This window comes from Podarcis liolepis (assembly GCF_965112155.1).
Source record: "Podarcis liolepis genome assembly, chromosome: 2".
NCBI lineage: Eukaryota > Metazoa > Chordata > Lepidosauria > Squamata > Lacertidae > Podarcis > Podarcis liolepis.
Window position 1 is genome coordinate 96,206,155 of NC_139555.1, and position 10,567 is coordinate 96,216,721.

Sequence of the window (10,567 nt, forward strand, 5' to 3'; positions counted from 1 at the left end):
GCTAGAGTACTAGTATACAGGGGAAGTGTACCCAATATGCCCTTCCCTCCAACCCTTGTTTCCTGACCATAAGCCTTTTAGCAATTTTATAAGGGAATTAAGCAGAATCGCAGTGCAAGGCATTTGTATGTACAGTAGCAAGTTTCTTAAGTTTCCTTCTTGCATGTCACAGCTTCTTAGATACACCTTGGAAAAGTTAGGAAAATAATGTTTTTTGAGAAGTCCTTTACTGGTGGCAGACAGGACACCTGTGCACAGGGAGTTCGAGTAGTTCAAGGTCAAAAGCGGTAAATGGATTTTGCCTCCATTGGTTTTAGTAGAGTAATTATAAGGTGTTCAGACTTGTTTTGATAGAATGTTTTATTTCTTTAAAAAGATGAACATATATGAACATTAACAGAATAATCTATGTCATCCTGTCTTTTTTTAATTATTAAAAAAGTCAATTTTCCTCAGCTGCAGACCTGTCTACTTGAAAATCTTTTCTCTATTCTAAAACATATATTTGTTTAGGGAGTTTTCATTGAAGTGTACATGACAATTACAGCTGTTCATTAACAAAATTGGGTATTTGTTTTAAACTTTAACCAATCACTTTGATATGCTAATTATGGTGTAATTTAATTTGAGCCCTGTAATGATGATGCCGTTATTATGGACATAAATGATGCAGTTAAACTGAGAGTAATCTCATTTGCATACTGTACATGCCAGTAAATTAAGCCCTTTCTTCGTCTGCCTCAGCTTTAATTTTCCACTTCTTTTCACACAGCGCCTTTTCAGCCACTCTCTTATAAGCCCACTTTGTAATAGTCCTGATGACTGTTTGATGTGGAGAGTTGGTGCACCACAATAATGCAAGACACAAGATGTAACGTTTAAAGGATTCATTATCTTACTGAGTGTTCCCTTAAGAAGCTGGGATTAACAGGGGGGTGGAAGTGTCTTTTCAGTATTCAGCATTACAGGCTTCCAGATAAACAAATGCTGAGTCTTTTGGTACCCTTGCCATCTTTAAAAAGCACACACATGTGCAATGAACCCTCGTATACTGTTTTGTTGTACTAATCCTGGGATTGAACTGTTGCATATTAACTACTGTAGTAACCATGTACGTATGGAGTTGTGTAGACTGAAAGCACTATATGTTACATTAGTAATATAACCAGGCAAATTTTAAAATCAACTATATTCAGAATGCCATCCTGGCTTACATTAGATGGGCATTCTAATAATTATCTTTCTATCTACCTATTCTACTTGGTATTTTTTAAAATCTGATTTTATTCTTTTTTGATGTTGACTGGATCAAACATTAAGGTATTTTAAAGAACATTTCGATGTTAAGCATGTGTTATAACTACTGCTCATATTAACATCTTTGGAACACATTAGAACAAAACACAAATGTGTCAATTTTTGTATTTATTTACTTCTAAGATTTATATACTGCGTTGCTAACCCATGAATTAGTTTGCCATATAACAAAATACAATATGGAGAAGGATGCCTTGAAATTAAGAAGTCTGATTATTTTTATTTATTTTTATTTTGCTTTCTTTCTTGATAATATTGCTACATTGCTAACTGTCCACAAAAGGAAACACCATTTTTCCTTGGAGGACCGGTATGCTGCGAGAGGTTTTTGTTAGCTAAAGATTATTATTAGGCTTTTGGAAATCTTGTCTTGAACAACATCCCATGACCAAAAATAGTTTTGTGCTGTTGCCTGTAAACATTCACATTAGTCATTTCCTGGGTGAATCGTATAAAAAGATTGAGCAATACTATACTGCCCCCTCCACCCTTTTAAATAGTACACAGTAAACAAAAGAGATGTTCCGTACTTGGTTTGCCAACTGTCTGTTATTTAATGGTTCTTGCCTTCACGTTAGGTAAGTTTAGTTTATGTGGCTTCCATATTGGTTTCATGACAGATTGGTTTTCCAGTGCTCTATTTCATGGGAAGCTAGCCTTCTGGTGTTCCTACTTCAGATTCAAAAGCAATGGAGCGCTGTTTCTCTTTGATTCCATTGGGTGTTCACTCCCCACCTTCATTATGGAACAAAATAATTGATCTCAGAATAGCTTTGTTATATCCTTGGGACTTGTGACACCACAGTTTCCAAGGTAATCTTGGAAGATTTCCTTAAGAACCTAAAAAGAGCCCTGCTTAGTGAGGGCAAAGGTCCATCTTCTCCACCATCCTGTGTCCTCAGTGGTCAGATGCCTCCAGAAGCAGCACAAGCAGAACATGAGTTGTGTAGTCCTAACCCTGCTGTTGCCTCCCAGTAACTGCATACTGCAGCTTTATATTGTACACACCATACATTTCAAACACATTTTAAGACACCCTCCCCAACAAAATGAATCCTTAGATATGTAGTTTGTTCAAGGTGCAGGAAATTGTAGCTTTGTAAGCGTGGATAAACTACAGTTCCCAGGATTATTGTTGTGTGTTTCTCTTAAATATATGGTGGATGTGTAGCCTTGATCCTTGGACCAGTAGACATGGGCAATCAGGAACTGCATGCAAATGAGTGAATGTATTAGCAGAGGATGGATGGAACTTCCTGATTTTTTCCTGAACCCAACATCCAAACCAAGCAGGCTCCTGGTGGCAAGAACCCCACCCACCCACAACACCAATGTAGCTCTTCATCCATCACGTGAGGCAGTCATTGATAGGTCTTCTTGAATTTGCCTAGATGCCTTTTAAAGCCAACTAAACTAGTGACTTTAGTGGCTCTTAGACATTCTTGGGGCAGGACAGGGTAGTCTGTTGTGGAATATTTCCACCTTGACACCATCCAATGACATCTCTACTTCTTAACTGTATAGTGGATATTAATTTTTTTTACAATATTGTAATGCAGTAATGACAATCGGAAAGCTCAGAAAGCAGCCTTGTTATCTAGGCTAGTAGTTGTCATGTTCTATTCTAAGAACTTGTTACCAAACTCGTGAAACCCTCAGGACATTTTCTTCATCCAGTTGCTTGATTCTATCTTACATAGAAGTAAGTGCAGCTTGAAAATTTCTATGGCTATTTACATTCTCATCCTGAGTTTCCCGAGATCTCACAACTGGTGACTGCATCCTATGCCCAATAGTTCATCTTATTGCACTCTGTGCACTCCAGCAATCTCCATATACCAAAGCTGAGCTGGAAAACCATAGATGTAAAAGCCACATCTGTCAAGTAAATGTATTAGCCATTTGCAGAAGAGGAGCTGTTGGCTTCAGGTTTTTGACAGACTTAAGTATCCTCCTCGTACTTGATGGCTTCTTCTCGCTTTTCTACAGGATAATATATATCTACTTCCCAAGAATGGCATATTGCACTGAGAAAGGATTTAGATGGTAGCACCTGCAAAATTATTTTGTTTTGCCTAATTTTCTCTCTTTATTTTCATTGCCCAGTATTCAGGCAGATGAGATTGCTGATTACATTAAAAAGGGACATAGTGACTTCACTCTTGTTGCCTTCTGAATCAAGACTTATTTATTGCTTCTTTTTTCTTGCATTTTAAATCTCATCGAAGTTGGGAAAACTGAGCCATGGTGCAATAGGCCACAATCCAACATAGGATTAAATAACCCAGGAATAGGATCCACTCCTTAGCTGAGTTTCACCTCCCACCCCCAGAGCTTTGTAAATTTGGATCAAGTTAGCTAACTGCAGACCTAGATATTCTGCCTGCTTCCCACCTTCAGATATCCCTTCTCAGGTGGGAGATTGCCCAGGACTGAGCAACTTCTTGCCTGAGGAGGAAACCTTTAAATGTGTGGGTTGGCTTGGCTTTCAGCCTGAACCATAACTTCAAAGCTCTCCTGAGGCAAGACTCTGCTTAGTGCCAGAGGCCAAGAATGATCCAATCTGCACTTTTGAAGGTCTTCCTCCTCAGGTGGAAGAGGTGTTTTTTATCTGTGTACAGCTGATTCCCCCCATATGATTCAGTTCCCTCTAATATAAAATAATTCCCCACCCCTGTCCCATAGAAGCTAAGCTTATACATTCATAACTGCATACACACACATTCTTCCTATGTTACCCTTGCCCCTGTCTTTTCTCTCCTCTGTTGAAATTTAAGTTGTCAGTTCCTTGGGACTGGAACATGTATTTTTCTTAGGTTCATAAAGCAGGGATGGGGAAAATTTAGCCCTCTAGATTTTATTGGGCTCCATCATCCCTTATCCTTGGCTGCAATTAATGGGAATTTGAGTCAAATAGCATGTGGAGGGCCACGTTTTCCCTATTCCTACTGAAAATTATCGTGAATGACACCACATAAATCAGGTGTGGGAAACCTTTGGCCCTCCTGATGTTGTAGAACTACAACTTACATTATCCCTGGCCATTGACCATGCTTGCAGGGGCTGCTGGATGTTATGGTTCATCAACATATGGAGAGCCAAAGGTTCCCCACACCTGACATAAATTATTAACTGCAATGAGAGATAAACTTCGGACACTTCCAAAGCCCTTGACCAACAGAAGGACAAGTGAAATGATCTGTCCACAAGACCTCTGCCAAGTGCTCAGGTTTTGGTGGATCTAAGATAGAATATTCTACAACTTGGTGAGAGCTAGCTGTATAAAATGTCTACTTTCAATATAATAATTAAACTTTGCCAACAATTTGGGATAGACTGTTTGCAAATACCAGGTGGGGAGATGTTACACTGATGCACCAAATAGATCTGTGGAGCTTTTGGAAGAATAAACCGTGGTCATAGACGTTTTGCAAAATTAAAAATTCCCTTCCATATTAGAATTAGAGTGTGCTGTACGGCCATTAAAATGAGTTTCATGTTGTAGAATCTATGTCAAAGGGTCAACTACATGTGATGAAATGGCAAGAACAATTATTACTCCTCTTTCAGATCAGAGAGTGAATCATTGCTGTTAAAGAGTGTGAAAGTGACTATTTGGACTAGAACCTTTAAAAGCCTGTGGGTGGACCGGGCGGGGGAGGGGACACCTCTTCCCTCTGGCCCACTCTAGAGCTTTAAATACAGGCATATCCTGGGAGTTTCCAGCATTGCTGGCAGTTTTCTTCACTCAGATTTCACTCTCATTTGTAGTTATGTGGTATTTCCATTGTTCCTCTTCAGGTTGTTTTTCATTAATATTGCTGTAGGTGGTGATTAGTCACTGGGAAGGATTTTTGCCCACAGGCAGAATTGGGCCAGGCCACATTAGACAGTCCTTTTTTTATATACAAATGTAATGTAGTCCGATAAATTCTAAATATTATTTTCTGTTGTATAAGTTGTAATTAAAGATCCATCAGTACCATTGCTACAGAATCTAAAACTCTTTCCCATTGTCTAGGTAATATTAGAAGATCCAAGAGATCAGGGGAATGTGTGGTTGCAGCACTCCCAGGTTGTCTGAGGGGGCCACCCGAGCACTTTGTGTCATGGTGGACCTGCAAATCAGGTCAACTGCCCATAGGTGGTCCCACCCCTTGGACTGCTCAGTGACTGGATTTTTGTTCTATGTCAAGCTAGACTTGGTGACTGTAACAAAGTAAGTGGCTGTGTTAAACCAAAAAATGCCTCTGTGCAGTCCGTTGCCCCCATGCTTAGATAAAGCATTTTTAAATTGGAAGCCAACTATTTTTTTTGTTTTTCATTTATTTAATTATCAACCACCCCCCACCACCTTCCATCTTACACTTTTTGGATCAGATTGATTATTAATTAGGATAAAGTGTTTACTGTCTCACAGTAACCCTCTCCATTTCTTCCTGGAAACAGTGAACAAGTTTGGAGAGCAACTTCCTCATTAGCTGCCTCCAATTCCTTTTTGAAACAGCACGGTGATCCTCAGTTTTCTTATGGGGGTATTCCAAGCTAAAGGCCCTGGAGCACTTGCTCCAATTATACCGTGGATAATCTGATGTTGGGAAGATAGAAGTTTCAGGTTACAGAGCCAAGCTTGGGTTTTGCAAGATCAGTTGGAGATCCCAAGGAAGTCATATGCTAGTCTGACGGAGTCCCGAGTTCAACCAAGCTCTTATATATCTCTGGAAACGGAACCTGAGAAATATTACTCCTAAAGAAATCTGTGGTTGGAGCTCTGAACTATAATGTCTTTGTATGGATAACCTTTGACTGTATGTTTTGCTTTTTGAAATGAGAACTCCTAGGAAAGTGAATAGCTTCAATTTAGGAATGTCAGCTAATTAAAACCCCTCAGTCCTGTCACGTTCAGAATCTAGTAACTCATCCACCTCTTCACATATGTTTCTGGAATTGACCCTCACACTGTAGATTTGACAGGCTTAGGGGGCCATGAGAACTCTTTGGCAGATTATCCATACTCAGGGTTGTCATAGTCAGAGAACATAAGAAGAGCCTGCTGGATCAGGCCAATGGCCCATCTAGTACAACATCCTGTTCTCACGGTGGCCAATCAGATGCCTGTGGGAAACCTGCAAGCAAGACCCGAGTGCTAGAACGAACGTTTCCCCCTCATGCTGTTTCAAGATAATTGAATACTTGCGAAGTATTTAGAAGCATTCCTGACTCAATGACAGGAATCACTGTCAGATGGACTCAGGTGCTGGGTTATAATATGCTCACCCAGAGCCAGTGTGGTGTGGTGGTTAAGAGCGGTGGACTCGTAATCTGGTGAACCGGGTTCGCTTCCCCGCTCCTCCACCTGCAGCTGCTGGGTGACCTTGGGCCAGTCACACTTCTCTGAAGTCTCTCAGCCCCACTCACCTCACAGAGTGTTGGTTGTGGGGGAGGAAGGGAAAGGAGAACGTTAGCCGCTTTGAGACTCCTTTGGGTAGTGATAAAGCGGGATATCAAATCCAAACTCTTCTTCTTCTCACCCATACCTGTTCATTCACAAAATGGTAGGATATAATGTTCTGCAGAACTCGTTGCTTTCTGGGTCCTTGCTTCCTTCTCGTCCAGGCTAAATCCATTATTTGGAGTAATGCCCATGTTCTTTGGATGGGTAATTTTCCAAATAAACCTCAGTTCCTGGTTTCAGCATGCACTGTATAACTTTGGTAATCTTTCAACCTGAAGTTGAGGGTTTTGGGGGTGTTTTTTTTTGCTGGGGACAGTACTAGAAAAGACAGACATAATGCATATGCATTTTCCCTTCTCAGTCACAGTACCTACCACTTTATCACAGCCTTTTGCATTTCACCATGTGAATTTTTAAGAAACTGATAGTTAGGAAGTATTTCAGGACAAGGCTTGCTGCCTGGAAAAAGGGTCCATACCACACAATCCCAATGGAATAAAGTTTGCACAGGATAACTTAATGTTAAACCCTTTATTTCAATAGCAAAAGAAAATATGATATTTAGTTTTTTTCAAAAGGAAAACTAACATACCTTTTTTTTTAACTGAAGAAAAACCCAATATATGCTTGAAGTGACTTGCCAGGTATGGCAGAACTGCTACACTAGCTTCTCTGTAAGCGGTCACTGTTGATTATCAGGAGGAGTGGGATGAGGTGGCAGGAGGACAGTGCAGAGTAAACACATTCATTTCCTTTTTCTACTTGGTTTTGTACTATGTCTTGTCTTGTTATGCATTTTCTCTGATCCTCATATGATGCAAGTATGTATAGTCTGAAGCAAGTTTGTATAGCCTGAGTAAATTGCCTTTCCTTTTGGTACCTGGAGGTGTGATTAGCCAGCTCTAGTGTCTGAGGAAAAGGGCTGTAGCTCAGTGGTAGTGCATCTACCTTACATTCAGAAGAACCCAGGTTCAATTCATGGCATCTCCTGGTAGGGCTTTCTGGAATTCTACCAGTCAGAGGAGACAGTACTGAGCTAGATGGACCAATTGGTCTGACTCAGTAGAAGGCAGCTGCCAATGGCCCTTCCTATTTCACTCTTGACTTGCCATTAATTCACTTGTGGCACTTCACACACAGACATATTTCTTGTTAGTAATGTGGTCTTGGGTTTTAAAAAGGGCAGGAGCTGGGTGAAGTCTATTGTGTGAAATTTTGCCTAATATTGCATGACACGACATTTACATTTCATGGAGGACAAGTCCTAGATTGCTTGGAAAGGCCTAGGACAAAACTCTCAAATTAAATTTCCTGAATGAGCCAAGGCTGAAATTTGAATGTGTGGGATTTTGTTTTTTTAATATTTTGGATGGAAGAAAATAGTCCTTCAAATGTCATGCTGTTCATTTGTTTAGCCATTTTAATCAATGAAATTAATCTAAGTTAAGGTCAAGGATTCCCCCCTCCCCCAATTCTCACAAACAAGTGTTGTTGTTGTTGTCAACTCTGGAAATTATGGAAAATGGTAAATACACAATCAGTTTGGCAGCCAGTGAAGGGGCACTTTTGATACCCAGTTCTGAAGACATGTTAGGATGTGTTCCCACCCCAAGGTCCTTCCACTTCCACCCATAAAAAAATTCTTGCTCATCTTTGCAGGAGGGAAATTCCTACTAGTGAAGAATAGCAGAATAATTATTTGTAATCCAGCATTGCAAGCTTTCCTGCATGTAAAGCAGCGGTCTGGAATGCTCAATAGTTAGTAGGCTTGTTGGCATGGAAGGACCCAGCCTGTTGTCTGAAATTAAGTCCTTCCCAACCAACCCACAAAATAGGGCTGTAGCAGATGTGCTAGCTGGGAAGAGCAGTGCTATAAATAGCAGACTGTCGCCCTCCTGTGCGAATGGATTGTCAGGGACTGGCAGGACACCAAGGGAAGTGGGGCTGGACTCTGACTCAAGAGAGGGGAGCAGCAGTGTGTGGGCATCTGTACCAGCTAGGAAGCAAGACTCAGAGGCAGGGGAAGCCTCAGAGCCGGAGGAAGAGGCAGACCAGGCAAGTGAAGGGCTGGGTGCTTCCCCACCCTCTCTTGCACCACTGCCTCCCAGAACCAGGAGACAACTGAAGCCAGAAGAGCAGAGGCAGCTTCTACGCAGGCGTAGTCTCCAGCTGTGTGTGTGCAGCCCACCAGGGGAAGGCACATAAACTGGTAGGGGGGGGGTGGTCCCCTGTTGCTGTGACTGCTCCATAGAACGTGAATCTGGGAATAGCTTCCCAACCGTTAGATTGGTGTACTGTACATAAATATGCAGAACTGTAGAAGTGACTGTAAGTGTTATCTGTGAGAATAAATAGTAAACTATCTGCCGTGTCCATTTGTTTTGCTGGGAAGCACCCTTGACATTTGCTTTTGAATTATGGTGCTGGAGGAGACTCTTGAGAGTCCCATGGACTGCAAGAAGATCAAACCTCTCCATTCTGAAGGAAATCAGCCCTGAGCGCTCACTGGAAGGACAGATCGTGAAGCTGAGGCTCCAATACTTTGGCCACCTCATGAGAAGAGAAGACTCCCTGGAAAAGACCCTGATGTTGCGAAAGATGGAGGGCACAAGGAGAAGGGGACGACAGAGAATGAGATGGTTGGATGGTGTTCTTGAAGCTACCAGCATGAGTTTGATCAAACTGCGGGAGGCAGTGGAGGACAGAAGTGCCTGGCGTGCTCTGGTCCATGGGGTCACGAAGAGTCGGACACGACTAAACGACTAAACAACAACCCTTGACATTGGTGTATTAATACACGAGCAACATACCTTGCCCCTTCACACAATACTTAGGACCGTGTCAATTCTTCCAACTTTGTTCTTCAACTTAATGTAAGGGTAGCTGTAACTGAAGTCTTGAAGAACCACTACCAGTTGCAACAAGCAATGTGGTCTAGATGCATCGGTGGTCAGCAGCGACTCGCTACCACCCTGCACCCCACTATATCAACTAGCTTTTAATAGTGGGCAGGAACTCAGATACGAATGTGGAAGGGTTGGAAAAGCTATTTGCATTCATTCCTCCGTGAAACCTCCCTTCAACCATTGCAGAGGATTTGTTGTCCCTGAAATGATTTATTGACTGAAAAGGAAACTGTTGCTCTATGTGGATGACTAGGGTTTTCAATTAGTTCACTTTGTTGCCGTGGTCTGGCATCATCTCTTCCCAGCATAGTAGCCTTACTTCTGGCTCCGTTCTTCAAATCGTATTAATGAAGTTGGTCCTGCTCTTTTCCTGTTGTTCAAACGTCTTCCCACTCCTTGTGGGTGCAAATCAACTTGGAATTCCAATGACATTTAAATGGCTATAAAAGCTTCCATACTTTTTTTGCCACACTTTCCTAATTGTGAGCAGGTTGTTAGCTCATTTAGTTTAGTAGCAGTGCTTCCTATAGGTGCTTTTTTGGACTCATGCCCCAAGGGGTGTGTTGGGAAGACGTCTGAGAACTCAGCTTCACCCTGACTCTGCATTGTAGAGATAGGACTATGTAATCTGTTCTGCATTTTGCTTCTTAGAGCAGGTTCTTTATACACATAATAAATCTTGAATATATTCCAGTGGTTTTTGAAACTCCAGGAAGTTCCTTGGAATCATAACAGGGATTCTTCAAAAATGAAGATCAGCAATGACCAGCTTTCTCACAGAACAGCTTTTTCATCTTTTTTCTGCAGTCCCAAGTAGTGTTTGGTTTGTTCTAGGCCATATGCACTTAGTTGTTGCCAGCAGTGAGGCCAACAGGCTTGACCTGTGGCC

The 10,567-nt window shown here is 41.6% G+C and overlaps 1 protein-coding gene across 31 annotated transcripts in view; it reads left to right on the forward strand.

Annotated features, from left to right (window-relative positions):
- The window catches only part of FOXP1 (forkhead box P1), a 546,942-nt gene that overhangs the window by 275,859 nt on the left and 260,516 nt on the right, over positions 1–10,567 (forward strand). The window contains exon 6 of one of the 31 annotated variants that reach the window (XM_083491912.1): positions 3,307–3,378. The exons of the other annotated variants lie outside the window; for them this stretch is intronic. The gene's annotated coding sequence lies outside the window, so the exon portion shown is untranslated. The remainder of the gene's footprint in view (positions 1–3,306; positions 3,379–10,567) is intronic. 31 annotated transcript variants of the gene reach the window in all.